The sequence below is a fragment of the Natrix helvetica genome, assembly GCF_964273705.1.
Source record: "Natrix helvetica genome assembly, chromosome: 6".
Classification (NCBI taxonomy): domain Eukaryota; kingdom Metazoa; phylum Chordata; class Lepidosauria; order Squamata; family Natricidae; genus Natrix; species Natrix helvetica.
This window is the reverse complement of record NC_138553.1, coordinates 47,269,821-47,289,330: the sequence shown is the minus strand read 5'-3', so window position 1 is coordinate 47,289,330 and position 19,510 is coordinate 47,269,821.

Sequence of the window (19,510 nt, the reverse complement as noted above, 5' to 3'; positions counted from 1 at the left end):
TCCAGGCTCTCTTGGTAAAACACACAGAGGAACCAGGATCCAGCTGTGATTGGGAGAAAGATTTCATCACTCACACACATGCAGGCATACACACATTTCCACGCTTTGCCATGCTTTAACATTAAATTTTAGAGAATTAAAATTTAGAGGTACTCACCTTCTTTCCAGGCAGCCTTTGAGCTCAAACTCAAAACCCCTTTAAAGCCTAGATCCAAATGGTTAAGACCAAGATAAAGTCCACCCACAGACTCAATGGGGTCTGTGCCGGCATGGGAGGCTTACCTGGGCCATATCCATTTGTTAGGCTAGCTTGGAGTCCCATCTCGTGGTCGCCAATTGTTGGGAGAAATGTCCTTCTGGGTTCGGCTCCAAGTGGGGAAAAAGACACTGGAGACATGGAGGCTGCTTGGAAAGATGGTTTAATGGTGGACAGGACCACATGGCTTGAGCCCTGAACAGAAAAGGTGATCACATGCTTCAATGTTGATGGAGAAGAAGAGAAGGGAAGAGAAAGGGTGAAGAAGGGCTTGCAGGGATTTTTATAATCTGTTCTGCCCCACCTATCTGTTTCCTGTTCCTGTGTAAGAAATGTATTCTGATTGGTTGCCAGACTCACATGGGCCCATGCAAGGGCAACCCTCTAGGCTGTTTTGAATCCAGGTTTGATTGAGTTCAGATGCCATGTGGTCAGTTGAGTAAAGGCTTATTATCATGCCTTCATTGTCTCTTACACTGAACTCTACACCCATCCCCCTGGAGCTGAACTATTATGTAAAGTGGACTAGCTTGGCCTTCTTAATGGCCCATTGACAAAGGGCAGGAAGCTGCAGGAATTTACTCTGTGTTTAAAATGTGTTTCTCCCTTTTTCACATCCAGGAAAATATAATATTCTGCCTTATCAATATTTCCTAGGATATTTCATTTTTCTGGGAGAGGGCTGGGTGATAACTTCCTACAGCTGCCAGTAGGTTTCTGGATCAAATGCAAAGTGCTGGTTATTACTTATACACTCTATCTGCTGCAGTATTGGGCTATATTAGGAACCACCTTATTGAAAAGTATTCTACCTATGAAGTCACCAGAGACAGCCTGCTTAGCTCCCATCCTGTCAAGAAAGCAGATTTTTTTCACAATGGATGCATCCTAAATCTGCTACAAATCATATTGTGAAGTATGCAGATGACATGGCAGTGGTAGGTTTTATCTGGGACAACAATGAAGATGCTTATAGGGAAGAGTTGAAAGTTCTGGTGGACTGGTGCAATAAAAATAACCTGGTTCTAAATGTTAATAAAACAAAGGAGATCATTGTAGATTTTAGAAAGAGCCAGCTTAGTCATACTCCACTCAGTATCAAGGATGCAGCTGTAGAGGTGGTCAACAGTATTAAGTATCTGGGTGTGCAGATAACTAACAATCTGAATTGGTTTCTCCACACATCATCCTTAGTGAAGCATGCAAACCAGTGTCTGCATTTCCTGCATCGGATGAGGAGAGCACATTTTTCTCCTCCTATCCTGGCCACTTTTTAGAGGCATAATTGAGAGTGTTTTAATAAACTGCATCACTGCTTGGTTTGGTGGCAACAATGCCTCAGGTAAAAGGGCTATTCAGAGAGTGGTAAGGATAGCCAAGAAGCTTATAGGACGCTCACTTCCAGTTATTCAGGATATTGCTTATAAGCACTCTACGCTTAGAGCTCAAAGCATTGTTAAAGATCCCACATACTCACTTTACAGTCTGTTTCTATTGTTCCCCTCTGGGAAAAGGTTTCGAAGTATTTCTAGGAGGACTACCAGATTCAATAACAACTTTGTTCCCTAAGCCATCTATCTGGTAAACTTGCAAGATTCGTTTTTCTCGCCATGTACATGTATACATCTGAACTAGAATGTGTTGTTTTCTTATGTCATACAATATATTGGGGTATATTTTTGTCATGTTTATATAGTGTATATTGGAAGTAGTGATCCTTTGAGAGCTGAATACAATGACATTTAATTTTAATATTTGCTGATTAGTGTACATTTAAAGATACAATAAAGTTAGTCTAAGTCTAATCAGTCATGATGCCCTAGCCTAGAGATGCATCTGCCCCCTCTCACTTCTGCCATTCCAAAAGCTACTACGTATGCTTTTGATTGCTAATCTGATAGTGTCCAGGTAGCAATTTAGAATTTGGTTTTGTTATTATTTTAGCTAAGGGGTGGAGTTATGGTCTGGTACACTTTTTGATTTATGATGCCATTTTTACTTTATATAGAAATTGTCTGGAGTCTGTATGACTGGATGGTATATACATTTTATTAATAAATAAAGCAAAGCCACTTGTGTTCATTTGAAATAAAACCCAGGTTTGAAAGGTGCCTATTTCTGGTCTCCCAATCTGAGGAGACTCACAAAAGCTCTAAAAATTTACTTGAGGCAAAGAATCTCTTCAATCTGGTTGGTTGTTGGGCTACTTAAAAATCAAACAACTTTTTAAAAAGCTATAGTAGCAGTTACAAATAAAACTGTGACTTTTAGATTGGTAGTTTTATGTTAAATCAGTGATTCTTCTAATTTAGTACTGATCAACCCATATAAATTGTTGCTATAAAATGCCCTACACGTCCTGAATAAATGAAATGTCTTACAGCCTAATCAAGGAACCACCAAGAACACTCCCACCTACACTGACAGGACAAGCCACTAGTATATAAAGAGAGCAAACCCCACCCCTTTCTAGCACTGATATTACAGTATCTAGTTTGGTAATGACACGTCTGCAGGAAACAACCAAACTCAGAGAACATCAAGGACACCCCAAAAACATCCTCATTAAATGAAAATTGAAAAAAAAGAGACCAAAAAACCCCACTATCCCAAACCTATCTTTTTACATATAGATATATGCTTCTAACATGACATGTTAAAATATCTAAAACCGTCTGAAATATCTAAAAGTCAGAACAGATACAAGTTGCTAAAATTTTATCACAGAATACAGGTAGTCCTCAACTTACAAGAGTTTGCTTAATGGCCATTTGAAGTTATGACGACATTGAAAAAAGTGATTTGTGACCATTTTCTACATATATGACCATTGCACCATCCCCATGGTCATGTGATTTATATTCGGATGCTTGACAAGTGATTCACATATGTGGCGATCACAATGTCCCGGGCTCACTTTTGCAACCTTCTGACAAGCAAAGTCAATGGGGAAGCCAGTTTCACTTACAACCGTTTTATTAATTTAACAACTGCAGTGATTCACTTAACAAATGTGGCAAGAAAAGTCATAAAATGGGGTAGGACTCACTTAACAAATTTCTTACTTAGTAACATACATTTTGGATTCAGTTGTGGTCGTAAGTTGAGGACTATCTGTAGTAATAAAGCATCAGTTTAGAACTGAAATCTATGACTAGGCAAATCGCCTTGAATCCACCTTTTCCCTGAATAGTTGTGGCTTTAATTAAGGTTCAGGCAGAAACCTAACACTTAGGAAACTGCTGCCCCCCCCCCCCCCCCTGCTTTCATTTATGTCTCTGGTGGTGCTAGTCTTGTTGGGGGAGCAAACTTTAGCAAAGACCATTTATAAATAGAAGAACAACTTCATTAGGAGTCAAACACATACAATTTGATTCCTAATGTGCGGTGATCTAATGTGAATAAGAAATTGGGATATAAGAAATATTTGGAAAGTTTATCAATTTGTCTCATCACTGTTGCAGTGAGAGGTGATCTCTGGGGTTTTGGTGAAATACCTCATAATGATGTTGATCAGCATCGGCATCATTCATTCTGTACATTTATAAAAACAAGAATTTTGACAGTTGAATATAAAAGTATTCCCTGCTTTTTCCAGCCAGACCTATTTTGAAATTTCTATCACCCAAAAAGATAGAAGATAGAGCATAGAATTCTGTTTTGTGACATATTTGCCAATGATGAAGTATATCTAACTTATGCCACAAATTGAAGGATATCTGTGTAACAATTCAAAAAAACCTGAGCAACAAATACGTATCTGACATTGAGATCATTCTTCAATTGGTGTTTGATCATTAGCTAAAAAATTGTACTTCTGACCAATGATGTATCATTTAATGAAGAAGGTTTGTGCTTTGGGTCTTGAAATGTACTTATGTTGTTTGCAATTAACAAAGTATAAATGCACATGAAATATTATCCAAGATTCTTTTGTACTATTAAATAAAAGAAATTGTTTTATCCTCATTTGGCCAGGTTAGCATATCAGTCTTGTCTCAGAAATTCATCTGCATAAGCTGACAATAATAGGGCTGGCTCTTCTATGCAATAAAGCTTACTATAGTATTTTGTTATATTCTGCTTACCCTATGAAACAAAACAACCGGATATGCATTTTGAATAACATTTAAACTTACTAAAAGGGCTTTTTGATGTGAATGTTAGATTTTTTAAATTATATTGATTATTGTAATAAGTGGACTGAGTCTGGGGTGCTGAAAAGGTAGCATAGTACAAGTAGTCCTCGACTTACAACAGTTCACTTAGTGACCGTTTGAAGTTACAACTGCACTGAGAAAAGGGACTTAGGACCATTTTTCACACTTACGACCGTTGCAGCATCCCCATGGTCACGTGATTTACATTTGGATGCTTCACACCTGACTTACATTTATGATGGTTGCAATGTCCCAGGGTCATGTGTTCCCCTTTTGAGATCTTCGGACAATCAGTGGGGAAGCCAGATTCATTTAACAACCATGTTACTAATTTAACAACTGCAGGGATTATTTAACAAATGTGGCAAGAAAAGTCATAAAAGGGGGCAAAACTCACTTAACAAATGTCTCACTTAGCAACATACAGTTGGGGCCCAATTGTGGTCATAAGTTGAGAACTACCTGTACGGCACTTTTAAAGAACCATGATTCTGCTATAATTGCTATTACATTTGCTCAATGGCTGACAGTTGTTCTTAGAAAAACTCAGCAGACACTTACACTTACTTTCACTTACTATTGAGACTACGTTTTCCTAACAATTCCATTTCTGAGAATGGGAAAACTACAAGCCCTACCAGTTTCTAGATGCTTTTGTGATCTTTCTAGACTTAACTACCGTACACTTTGCCAAAGCTACTGCCACAGCCATTCAAAATCTCTGGTCTATTTTACAAAGCTCTTCCATAGATTGTAAGGCAGCGATGGCGAACCCTTTTTGGCTCGTGTGCCATAAGTGGGGGGAACGCAGGGGGATCGTGTGCGGGCATGCCGCACCCATAATGCAATGCATGACCCCCCCAGTGCACATGCGTGCACTACAAGCGCTCCCCCCCATTTTTACATGCTTTTTTCGCCCTCTCCAGGCTCCAGAGAATTCCACCCAAAAAATCCTGGTAACTTAGGGTTTCTTCATCTGTATATAAATACATATTTCCCAGAAGAGAAGAAAAAGTTTAAAATCCACTGCCACTCTCGTCTTCAATGTCTCTTGCACAATTTCTTTAGGAATGGAATTACAATATTGTTCTCTAGCAAGCACAGACAACTTTTTATCCTTTGTGTATTTTAAATCAGCTCCAGATAACAAGATGAACGTGTAGAGATTATGAAAACTGATAGTACTCCCAAACTTCTGGAGGGATTCATCTGGGAAAGATTTTCCATTCTAAATCAGGACTATATAAAAACCTGAATCCAAGAGTCTCATGTAGTTGCTCAATTCTGCAAGACTTTTGCAGTTATAGAAGACCTCCATGAATTAATCCATAATGGTAACAACATGCCATTAAAAAGAATAAATACATAACTAGCAGAAAAATATATTAACTATATTTACTATACAGTTAACACCATCTAAATAAATGTTTATCCTGCCTTCTCTGTTTTTGAAGTGCAACTACCAATATATTAGTTCAAGGCCAACTGCAATCTTACTCTATCCCAGAAAATTCTGCACACCTTTCTAAACCACCTGAATACCAGTTATCATTTTCATTCGTGATCTCAGGTATAAGGAAAACTAGATCTGTCCAGATTCTGTTGAAATCTGTCTTGAAAACTAGATATTACACGTACTGGCACTATTTATTTCCTGCTCAACTGTGAAAGCAAATGAACTGTAATGATATCCAAAAAAGGATACAAAACAGAGAAGTGTATCTTTAAATGATTTTTTTCTATATTTGAGAACCAAAGACTTGAATGTCCTTGGCTTATAGCCAGGCTTATGCAAGAGGAAGGCTGCCTGTGTGCAGTACTGTTTTCCCACCCCTCCTCCACTCTGCAATTCCAAACCAATACCTCCCCCCTTTTTTGTGAGTTAGGGGACTCTAAATAGCATGGCATGACATATCATAGCAGAGCATGGAAACATTGAGCTGGAATGATATTTTTTTTTAAAAAAAGCAGAACTCCTTTATTTTAAAACAAAAATGTTCAGGAAATGTCCTTTCAAGAGGTATTTTGTGAGCATACTACTCATCAACAATGTATTTCAATCTTTCAAATGTATAGGATAAATTCTAATAGATAAAATATCAATTCATAATTGAATTAAGAAGATTCTTTCTAGGAAAAACTTTTACTGCCAGTTCTCTATTTCTGCAATTTTCTAAGGCCATAATTAATTCTTTGTGAATTATTTGGATGTTTAATATTGGACCCAGAATATATTTTTGCAACTATAAGGCTGTGTGAGATTTGTCCAGGGCTTAATTTCATGCAGTTTCAATATTATTCAAAATGAATATAAACATTCAAACTTTTAACTCTTCCTTATTTCAATTCTTCCTCACTACTTGAAAAATGTATTAAGACTTCAGATGAAAACTCCTTTCTTCTTTGAATCCAAGAATATCCTGCAGCATTTATAAGAAAATTCTTCTTATATTTGATTTACAGGTATACCTTTCCTTTAGACTTGTATTCTCATTACTAGTACCTCAGGGAGATATGACAGAGACTAAGAAATAAAATACCGTGGCAGTCCATGGATAGAGCTGTAATGAATAAATACCTTTTGTTCATATAATCTACGGCATATGTTAACATACATATTCTGATTTCATAAAATTGGGCAAATACTTGAAACAAACAACTGATAGTCATTGTCAGCAATAACGAATGGTAAACATTAAAACTGCAGCGTGATCCAGATTCAAGGGCAAAATGTGATTTGGAGCACATGTGGGTGCATACGAACATCTGTTAAGAATATGTTAAACCTATGGTGTCTTCTTCCAGAATTGCATGCCAGCTGCAGAAAACAGCTACAATCCTCTGAAAAGCTGTAGCTGCTTTTTACCTGGTTCCAACAGGTGATGTATCTATGGTAAGTTTTCTCTGAATCACAATCCAATCTTTTGACTCCAGATCTTCGCCCAGCCCTAATAAAGCTCACCTACTATATTAATAATTTTTTTATCATTCAGAAAAATCAAATATTTGAGGCAAACAATGGGCATGTTCTATTAGACCATACATACAAATTAATTTAATCTGGATGGAACCAATTTTACACATTTATATTGCATAACACATAATATTTCTGAAGAACCTTTTAATTCCAAAGGGGAAAACTAGCAATCATATTAGTCTCTTGAAGCAAACACAACAAATAATTTAAAATTTCACAAGACAATTTAAGCCATTTCTAATAGCTACCTAAAGCCTTTAAAGCGAGGCTGTGCATATTCTCAACACATGCAGTTTTCCCCATCACACCATCTGTTATATAAATAATGTTACACTGTATTATGTATTAAAAATAATAAGCATTTTTTTTAAAAAAATCTACTCCATACTCCATTTTTTAAAATTCTCTTATCATTCCCAGTGTTCCTAGTGTCGAGGAATGAGGATTGGAGCTAGATTTAGAAGAAAATCAGTGCCTTATGTTGTGCTTATTTTTTTGCAACTACAGATGAGTGCTTAAGTATAGGACTGATTCTAGTATGAGGTAAAATAAAATCAGGTAACAGATTCAGAGAGGTGGAAGTTGGTTCATTTGTTGGTTCATGTCTATCTTCAGGAGGTCTGCTCAGCTTAATGCATTATTTTGATGGACTGAACACGGGGTGAGTCACTGTAGATCAAAGTAGATTGAAGTCCTACAATGCCAGATGCCATACTTCCAGCTTGGCTAACCTGAGTTATCATTTTGAGAAAGCCTAAGGATAAATCAGTTCAGTCAATACTTCTGGATCTGCACCAGAGATTAGCTTCGAAATGAGGCACTATAAGTGTTATGGCAGCATGTATGGTGTCAGGCTTCACACTAAGCGCAGCAGTACATTTCAACTCTCTAGGTGCACTAAATTGTAACACAATTTACCTTTAGCAAAAGAGTCACAATCAGGACATGACTGAATAAATTACACTTTGGGGCAGAAAATAACTTATACACATGCATAAGATCTGCCAAATGCAGAGTATGGAAATCAGTATCTACATAATCTGTTTTAGGGTTTAAATATACTTTTTCCTCCCACATCTGTTCAGTATTTATATAATGGTTCTGACTGGCCTCAGAGTCACTCGTCCAGCTTCAGCACTTGCAAAGTCTTGGTGTGCTTCAGAGCAAGGTACCTAAGTGGAGAAAGAGAAGCAACAGGTTTCCTGCCTCAGATCTGGGAATCTTTGGGAAATGCTAGCTCTACCAAAACTGAAAGATGGATCCAAGTTCTTAAAGCTTCTTGTTTAATCTTTCAGTCAGGCATATATAATAAAGGGGATTTTCTTGGAGGGCATTAAAAAAAAGCCTTTGCCAAGTGGGATTTTTATCTCCTGCTTCCTAACTTTTGAAATGAGCTTTTCTAAGCTGCTGATGGGAGATCATAACAGGTAATTCCACTGCTTGGCTGGGATTCTCCCTTGCTTTACTTTTTTCATTTCCTGGGATGACTTATAACCATTTTCTTATGACAGCCTTGTACAATCTCTTCAGCTGTTCTGCAAGGAAGCTATTCTGAAGAATGAAAGGTAGTAAAAAACTTGCATGAAATGCTGAGTAGGAGTTGTAATGGAGTTGTTGGCTGTGACATTGGGACTCAAAGATTGTGGCAACATCATCTGGTTTATAATGTAATAGGATGAATTGTGAGAGATCACTTCCGGTTTCCGAAGGTGACGGACGTTGGTCCGCTGTTTGCTTCTCCGGTGGGCTCCTTTTAGGAGCACAGGGGGTCTTGGAGGGACCACCTGCCGTAGGGCGGCTTGCTGGAACCCCCCGGATAGGCAGCAGCCATGGGGGGTCTCCAGTTTCGCCTTAGGAGCCGGGGAGCGTAGGGGGTGCATAACAGCACCTTTGCTGAATGGATTCCGGAAGGATAGAGTTAACTACATGCAGCGGCTGAAGTGCTGGAGGTGAGAAATTCGCTCCAATCTCCTTAATTGCTTTTAACTGACGAGTAGCGGCTTTTTTACAAGCTGTGGATTCAATCTGTTTGAAGTAGGAAGATTGGAGGGGGGTTATTTTTTTCTTCTACCCCTCTCAGGCAAAGCGGCATTTGGACTGTCTCTCAATCTCAGAATGGAGATAGAGAGCAAAAAATTTAATTAGCCACTTGAACTAACTATGTGAAAAGATTTATATCAGAGGTTCCCAATCTTTTTCGGTTTGCGGCTCCCATAACACTTCGGATTTTTTCCGAGGCTCCCTTAATAGGTACATCCAATTTTTTTTAATTTTTGACTTTTTAAGGATTTGGAAATCTACTTTTTAGTTCATTAAGGTTAGGTTAATTGAAAAATAAATTAAACACGAGCTTTAAATTCACAATTTATTGAACATCGTTTAATGATTTAAAATTATTAATGGGATGGATGGGCTTGTTGTTCGCTGCACAACTTCTCAAATCTTGGATCAGAAAAATAGCTTTTGAAAAGTAACTTAACCACCACACTAGCCCAGTGGTGGGCAACCTTTTTTTTCAACTGAGCCAAATCTCGCCAAAACCACGATTGAAATTTATTTGGAGAGCCGCTGTTGCTTAGCAACCAAAATTTTGGGCTCAATTGTGGTCATATGTTGTTTTTCTTTCTTTCTTTCATCTCTCTCTCCCACTTTCTTTCTTTTTTTCTTTTTCTTTCTCTCTCTCTCTCTGGCTCTTTGTCTCTCTCTCCCTCCCTCCCTCTCTGTCTCCCTCTGTCATTTTCTCTGGGTGTCTATCTGTCTCTCTCTCTCTCTGTATCTCTGTCTCTCTCTCCTCCTTCCCCCATCTCTGTCACTCTGTGTGTGTGGGTGTGTCTGTCTCTCACTCATTCACTTAATCACTCACTCTCTGTGTGTCTCTCTGTCTCTTTCTCCCTCCCTCCCCCTCTCTGTCTCTGTGTGTGTGTGTGTGTGTGTGTGTGTGTGTCTCCCTCTGTCTCTCTCCCCTCCCTTCCTCTCTCTCTGTCACTCTGTGTATGTGGGTGTGCCTGTCTCTCACTCATTCACTTAATCACTCACTCTGTGTGTGTCTCTCTCTCTGTCTGTCTATCTTTCTCTCCCTCCCTCCCCCTCTCTCTCTGTGTGTGTGTGTGTGTCTGTCTGTCAGTCTCTCTCTGATTCCCTCCCTCACTCCCTCTCTGTTCCTCTCTCTATCTGTCTGTCTCACTCACACACACACACACTGTGGTCACCACAGTGTGTGTGTGTGTGAGTGAGACAGACAGACAGAGAGAGGAACAGAGAGAGGGAGTGAGAGAGGGAATCAGAGAGAGACTGACAGAGACGAATCAGAGACGTACTTTTAGCTACCTGGCAGCGGCGTTTTGCCTTGGGGGGCTCCTCAGAACTTCCCAAGACTTCGGAGGGAAGTTTACAGCCCTCCCTCGGAACGCTTCGGAGGGAAGCTTCTGCAAAGCAAGGCGAGTGGCAACAAGTCTCCCAGGCTTTAATTTGCCGAGCTGTGCGCACGCGCCTGTTTTCCACGGCGTGGAGCAGCGGCGAGATTCTGCGCGGCGAGCGATGATTCCAGGGGCCATCCGGGAAGATGAGGAACGCGAGGGGGACCCTGCCCCCCCCACTGATGCCCCCCGGAATCATCGCTCGCCGCCCAGAATCTCGCCGCTGCTCCACACCGTGGAAAACAGGCGCGCGCGTACAGCTCGGCAAATTTCAGCCTGGGAGACTTGTCATGCCCGGGCTTTTGCAGAAGCTTCCCTCCAAAGCCCGAGAGGAGGGAGGGAAGCGGGAGCCCGGCTTCGCGGCGCCCTTATGACGATAGCGCGGCTCCCCAGGGAGCAGCGGCGCACACTTTGGGAATCACTGATTTATATCATAACTGAAAGAGCTGATTGCTGAGTTGTTTTGAAAGTTTTGTGGAAGTTTTGAATGTTCTGCTCCTGATCCCGAGGAGGAGCCAAGATGGCCTTCTTCCTTCTTCTTCTTCGCACTTATAAATGAAGTCTGCCTTTTGAAACTACCTTTGAAGAAAGTCTGGCTTTATATTATCCTCCCTGAAGGACTCTTGGAGCCTCTCCTATTACATGGTCTTTCTGGATTTGGACTATTTGATTTCCTTTTTTTTTTTTTGAGTGACTTCTTGGCTTGGAACTGTGACAGAGGGTTAATTTTTAGTTTTGGATTTGCCTGTCTTCTCAGACTCACTTGGCTGCGCGCTTCACAGATGCCATTTCTTTTGCAAAAGATTTATACTCTATCTGAACTTAGACAATGGGGCCCAGAAAACCACCTATAGGCAAAGCAGCCTCGGCACCAACTTCTACTGCATCCAGTCCAACGATTCAACAGACAAAAGATTCATCATTTTTACAAGAAAAGACTGGAGAGAGTTCAAAAGATTTATCTGTTACTCAAATGTTTCAAGCTATTATGCAGGGACAAAATGAGTTGAAAAAGGATGTAGCAGATTTTAGAGATGAGCTTAAAAGTGTGCAGCAACAAATAACAGAAAATAAACAGAGAATTGGTGTGTTAGAGGAGGGCACGGCTGGGCTGGGGGAGGAGGTTAAGGCAGTCCAGAAGGGGAATATAGAATTGGAAAATTTTATGGCAAAGATAGAACTTGAAAGAATGTCCTTCTTTCTCAGATTCCAGAACTTACGGGAGACAGAAGATGAAGATCTTAAGGATATTATGAGTACAATTTTAGCAGAATATGTTAAAAGAGATAAAGAGCAGTTGTGGTGGGATATGGATCTGGTTTATAGGATTAATTCAGCATATTGCAGAACACATAATGTTCAAAGGGAAGTACATGTTAAATTTCTTAGGAAGATCACGAGGGATGAGATTCTAGGGGCTCAGAGGGGGGGGACCACTAAAATATAAAGATAAAGAAATTGCCAATCTTAAGCAAATTCTGAAAAAAATAAGAGATAAGAGGAGGAAGTATTCCTCCTTATCAAAGAAATTATATAATAAGGGAATTTGGTTTAGATGGTTATTGCCAGAAGGAATGCTGATCTTCTGGGAGGGAAACAGAATTAGAATTAACACAGTCGTGGAGGCAGAGGCCTTCATTAAAAAACATAGTGCCCTCCTAGAGGACAGAAATATAAGAAGTAGTGTAAAAGGCGACAAAACACAAGACATGAAGGAGGGAGGGGCTGCGGCTCTGCGTGGGGGCAGGGGGGAGGGAACAATAATGGAAAGACTCAGGTCACAAAAATAAATATATCTGGAATATCATTTTAATTGTTGATATATTAGAAAGTGGCAAGAGATGATTGAACACATGGTTGATACAATGTATAATAAGATGCTGTTTCTGCTTATCTTTTATCTTTTGTTTTTTTTCCCTGTAAAATGTTGTGAGAATTGGAGAGATTCCTACCTCTAGCACGATGGAGCTGCCAAAAAAAGTTTTTTGTATATCCACCTACCCTTTCCCCCCAAAATTTTAAAAACCAATAAAATTCTTTTAAAAAAAATAGGATGAATTGTGGCCATGTTCTCATCATCAAAGAGTACACTATCTCACTTGTATGGGGGCAAGCATGAGAGTATTTTCTGCCTGTACAGGTTGATAAGCACTAAGGATTTTCCAAAATGTTCCCCATATTTTTTGTTTCTACAGGTTTTAAATTTTTTGTTGTTGTTGTTTTTGTTCATGGCATAATTCATAATTTCCACACATTGGATGCAATATTAATGTATCTTATCACAGTACTGTAAATGCAGGATTATTGTCACTATTGCTCTATACAATAAAGCCAACCTTCTTCAGATGTTTTTTGCAACTACTTGTAGAAAGATATGGAAGCCTAAATATAAGCCTTACTCAAGGGTTTCCAACTTTCCTGTTTACCCAGAAGATGTTTGCATGTAAGGTATTAAGAGTATAATCTAAACACATTCAACTGAACATGTGTAAAAGGGTTGGGAGTTCAACCATCTGGTTACTAGAATTTTGAAATCATTGTAGGAGAGGCATGCCAATTTACTAAAAACTATGCAGGTTTAAGCCTTACAATAATATTTGTTAGTTTGAAAAGATGCTACCTATCTTATTTTGAACCAGCTGTGATTATTGTAGAACAGTCTCTGCAAATTTTACATTTGTCCATATTCTTTTGCACAGAACTGTTAGAAAATATAAGTCAATACATGTAAATAGCTTTAAGTATCAACAATCCTAATAAAAGATATTAGTAAATTCCTTTGCCAAATCTAACAATTTTCAGAATACACTTGATTAGGGCTGGTTAAAACCATCATATATCTAAAAAATAGGAATATATTTTGAAGATGCATACAATTTGCCTTCTCCTATACTAGCATGTTTTCCCACCCTATTCCATTTTCTGGGAAGATTATTACAATACTGCAACTTCCAGTAAATTTGATATAAGATCTAATCTACTGAAAGTTTCCCATGATTCGGTTCTATTAATAACAATAAATTAGTTGTAACAATCTTTACAATCTTTCATACTGTTGGAAGAAATGTCCTTCTGGGTTCGGCTCCAAGTGGGGAAAAAGACACTGGAGACATGGAGGCTGCTTGGAAAGATGGTTTTAATGGTGGCTTGAGTCCTGAACAGAAAAGGTGATCACATGCTTCAATGTTGGTGGAGAAGAAGAGAAGGCAAAAGGAAGGGAAGGGAAGAGAAGAGGCTTGCAGGGCTTTTTATAATCTGTTCTGCCCCACCTATCTGTTTCCTGTTCCTGTGTAAGAAATGTATTCTGATTGGTTGCCAGACTCCCATGGGCCCGTGCAAGGGCAACCCTCTAGGCTGAGTTTTGAATTCAGGTTTGATTGAGTTCAGCTGCCATGTGGTCAGTTGAGTAAAGGCTTATATTATCATGCCTTCATTGTCACTGCCAGAACTATACACCCATCCCCCTGGAGCTGAAGGGGAGAACTACCCCATACATCCCTGCGACCAATTCGCTCTCACAGAGAGGGACTCCTCCGGGTGCCGTCCACTAAGCAGTGCCAGTGGGCGGCGCCCAGGAGTAGGGCCTTCTCTGTGATGGGCCCAGCCCTCTGGAATGACCTCCCCCCGACATTAGGACTACCACTGATCTCCGCTCCTTCCGCAAGAAACTCAAGACCCACCTGTTCCAACTAGCTGGCCTGGCTTAACTACAACTCTATTCTCTAATCCTCCTGGCAATTTTTTAAAATCTTAGGGTAGTTTTTAAGGTTATTTTAATCCTATTGTTATTGTATTATTTTATGAAATGTGATATTGTGTTATGAGTTTTTATACCTCCTCCATGCAACATATAATATATATCTTTGATTGTACGCCGCCCCGAGTCCCTTCGAGGAAAGGGAGCGGCTAACAAATCTAATAAAATGAAATGAAATGAAATGAAACTCTTTATTATGTAAAGTGGACTACCTTGGCCTTCTTAATGGCCCATTGACAAAGTGGGGATGGGCCGGAAGCTGCAGGAATTTACTTTGTGTAAATTACGGCCAGCTGTTATGGGGGAGTCCCTGGCTGCGGTGTTGGGTGTGTGGAAAGAACCGCAGCCAGGGACTCCCCCATAACAGCTGGCCGTATCCTGGCTGCTCCCAGGCTCCCGGGAATTTGCTCTGGTGTCTGGATAATTTTTGGAAGCGTTTCCCCAAACTGCTGCGAATGTTAAGAGAACTGAGAACTGAGACGTTGGATAGGGGGGTCAAGGTGAGGATGTTGGGAACCAGTAGAGAAGAAGAAGACCTAAATAATGGTTGGGGATGGCCTGGAACCAGACTGCCCAGACCAGACTAAGACTAAGAACAGCTGGACTTAGAAGGCCACCCCCCATTTACTAAAGAACCCACGTCTGTAATTACATCTACTTTCAACCACCTTGATTGTCCCCCATTTTTTATGATATCTCCACCTGCTTCACCTTCATGTTCTGGAAATATTGGGAACATTCTCCCCCCCAGCTCCCCTTTAACATCTTTAACATCTTCGCCTCCAGCTATTAACTATTAATTATTACCATCTGCACCTTACCCAATTGGGTTTTAATATTTTACTAATCTACTCAAGGCTAGACCTGCTCCGCCTGCGAGAGGCCCCTCTCTCGCAGGTATGGCCCTTGGCGCTTTCAAGGGCCTGCCTTGATGACGGGTTTGCGAACCCCGAGAGGTGGAAGAAACGGAAGCTGAGGGGCTTTTTATCGAAATGTTTTACACTGTTCTTAGGGGGTTCCAGGGAGGGGGGGTGGGTTAACCAGGCCGGGAGAGAAGCCAGCACCAGTCGAACAGGTGAGTCAAGGAGGGGAGTGAGCGGGGTGGGGGGGGAGAGGGAACAAGCTATTCCAGTAGAGGGTTGTTTTATTACATCGGTCGTGGGGAGGGGGGGATGCGAGGACAGGAGAAAATCACGAGGTTGATTGGGAGACCGTGGCTGTTGGTTACACCCGGTCGTTTGTACCAACCCCCGCAGACTGGGTGGTCAGGAACTACAGGGCCAGGGCATGCGGCTGATGCTGTGCAACGCAAGGTCCGTAACCAACAAGGCCCCCCTCATTAGTGAGTTGATCTCCGAGGGGGAGCTGGACCTTGCAGGGATAACGGAGATCTGGTTGGGCCACGAGGGTGGCTTACCCCTCGTGGAAATGTGCCCACCGGGTTTCCGTGCATTCCATCAGCCCCGGGCCCTGGGTAAGGGTGGCGTGGTGGCGGTAGTTATTCGGGAGAGTCTAGAACCGAGAGAGTTCACTATCCCTCAGATACCCGGTTGTGAGTCCCTAGGTGTTAAATGGGGCCCAGAGAGGCAGTTGGGCCTGCTGATTGTATACTTGGCTCCTCGCTATACATCAGCGGCCCTGCCCGAGCTCCTCGAGCTGATCTCAGAGACGGCGGTTGAGATCCCCAGGCTTATGGTCATGGGGGACTTCAACCTGCCGTTGACGGGAGCAGCATCTGAGGTGGCTCGGGAGTTCATGGCTTCCATGACAGCCATGGGCCTGACCCAACTAATTCAGGGCCCCACACACGAGGGTGGTCACACACTGGACCTTGTTTTTGTATCTGAACAGTGGACGAGTGATCTGGGAATAAGGGACCTAGTTATCACTCCCCTGTCATGGTCAGATCACTCATGTCTCCGGCTCGACTTCCCTGTCACTACCCCTCACCGCGAGGAGGCGGAGCCAGCTCGTCCAAGCTGGTACCGCCCCAAGCACCTGATGGAACCGGAGAGGTTCCAGACGGAGCTTGGGCCGCTACCTGTAGCCCTGACCCGCGCTCGGTCGGAGGACCTAGTGGCCGCCTGGAATATGGCGGTGGCTGGGGCCTTGGACCGGGTTGCGCCTTTGCGACCTCTCCTGCGGCAGCGATCCGCCCGAGCCCCTTGGTACACCGAGGAGCTGAGGGCGATGAAGCGCCATAGGAGACGTCTAGAGAGCAGGTGGAGGTCCTCACGCTCCGAGTCTGATCGAACACAGGTAAGATCCTATTTACGGACCTACCTTGTGGCATTGAGAGCGGCCAAACGTAGACATTGTGCCGCTCTTATTGCGTCCACGGATAACCGCCCTGCCGCCCTGTTTAGGGTGACCCGCTCTCTCCTATCACAGGGGGCGCGGGTGGCGCCCTTGCAGGGTAGAGCAGAGGAGTTTGGAGAATATCTGCAGGACAAAGTCGCTCAGATCCGGAGCGGATGGGCCCCCTCCAGTGGCCCGGACGAGCCGTCAACAGTGAGTCTTGTAAGACCACTCTGGGAGGAGTTTGACTCTGTTGCCCCCGAGGATTTGGACAGGTTGCGTGGACGGCTGCGGCCCACCACATGTTTAATGGACCCGTGTCCCTCCTGGCTGGTACTGGCATCCTGGGAGGTGACACGAGGCTGGCTTCTGGGCCTGGTGAACGCTTCATTGGGTGAGGGATCCTTACCAACTGCCTTGAAAGAGGCGGTGGTGAGGCCCTTACTCAAGAGGCCTTCACTGGACCCAATGGAGCTGGCTAATTATCGTCCAGTCTCCAACCTTCCTTTTTTAGCGAAGGTTGTTGAGAATGTGGTGGCGCAGCAATTTCCGCGACACCTTGACGAATCCGAATATCTAGACCCACGCCAGTTCGGCTTCCGACCCGGACACAGCACAGAGACAGCCTTGGTCGCGCTGGTCGATGATCTCTGGAGGGCCAGAGATAGAGGTTGCTCCTCTATCCTGGTACTATTAGATCTCTCAGCGGCTTTTGATACCATCGACCATAGTATCCTATTGCGCCGGCTGGAGGGGGTGGGAGTCGGAGGCACCGTTTTACGGTGGTTCGGCTCCTACCTCTCCGACCGGTCGCAATGTGTGTTGACGGGGGGGCAGAGGTCGACCCAGAGGTCACTCACTTGTGGGGTGCCACAGGGGTCGGTCCTCTCGCCTCTCCTGTTCAACACATATGTGAAGCCGCTGGGTGAGATCATCCGTGGTTTTGGGGTTGAGTACCACCTCTACGCTGATGATACTCAGCTGTACGTTTCAACCCCAAACCACCCCAGTGAGGCTGTCGAAGTGATGTCCCGGTGTTTGGAAGCCGTCGGGGTCTGGATGGGGGACAACAGACTCAAACTCAACCCCTCCAAGACTGAATGGCTGTGGCTACCGGCACCTCGGTTCAGTCAGCTAATTCCAACGCTGGCCATAGGGGGCGAGCAGCTGCCCCCTGTGGAACGGGCGCGCAATTTGGGCGTCCTCCTAGATGCCCGGCTGTCAATGGATGATCATGTGGCAGCCGTGGCAAGGGGGGCGTTCCACCAGGTTCGCCTGGTGCGCCAATTGCGCCCCCTCCTGGACCGGGATGCCCTACGCACGGTCACTCATGCACTGGTGACGTCTCGCCTGGACTACTGTAACGCTCTCTACATGGGGCTTCCCTTGGGACGCGCCCGAAGACTGCAGCTAGTCCAGAACGCAGCCGCGCGGGTGGTCATGGGGAGTACCAGGTACTCCCATGTGACACCGCTCCTGTGTGAGCTGCACTGGCTGCCTGTGGTCTTTCGGGTGCGTTTCAAGGTTTTGACCACCATCTTTAAAGCGCTCCATGGCATAGGGCCCAGTTACCTGTGGGATCGCGTCCTCCCACATACATCCCTGCGGCCAATTCGCTCTCACAGAGAGGGGCTTCTCCTGGTGCCGTCCGCTAGGCAATGCCAGCGGGCGACGCCAAGGGGTAGGGCCTTCTCTGTGATGGGCCCAACCCTCTGGAATGACCTCCCCCCCGACATTAGAACCACCACCAACTTCCGCTCCTTCCGGCAGAAACTAAAGACTCACCTGTTTCGACTGGCTGGCCTGGCATAATTTCAACGCCTATCTCCTGGCATTTATATTTTACTGGTTTTTAAGAGTATTATTCTATAGTCTTAATTTTATTGGGTATTGGGATCTTAATGTCTGTTTATTTTAATTATTTATTAGCAATACAGTCCTGCACATCTTTTATCCTCCTCTTATCCATCCATCCATTTTATATTTGTATATATATATTTCCCATGTAGTAATTTTAACTGTTTTAATTTTGTTCTTTGACATGGACTGTACACCGCCCCGAGTCCCTTTCGGGAGAGGGGGCGGTCTATAAGCGCTAATAAATTGAAATTGAAATTGAAAATGTGTTTCTCTCTTTTTTCACATCCAGGAAATATAATATTCTGCCTTTTCAATATTTCCTAGGATATTTCATTTTTCTGGGAGAGGACTGGGTGATAACTTCCTACAATACGCACTGCTACTCAGAAATGCCCAGTTAAATTGTATATAATTAATTCCAACTAGCAGCACTGTATGCATATTTAACTGGCAGTAAGTCTTATAGCAGATTTACTTTTCAGTAACATGCATAAGTCAGTGATATTTCTCGTAGTTTATTTTTGTTGCATTAAGAGAGGAGGAACAAGAGCGACTTCTTGCAGAGGAAGGGAAAGTAATTAATAGCCATTCCCATCAATGTCAGATATCAGTTCACTCCGATTCTGAAGAAATAAGAAGCACATAGTTCTTTAACTACTGTAGGAAGTTGTCACCCAGCCCTCTCCCAGAAAAATGAAATATCCTAGGAAATATTGATAAGGCAGAATATTATATTTCCTTGGATGTGAAAAGGAAGAAACATGTTTTACATTGAGAATAGCTCCC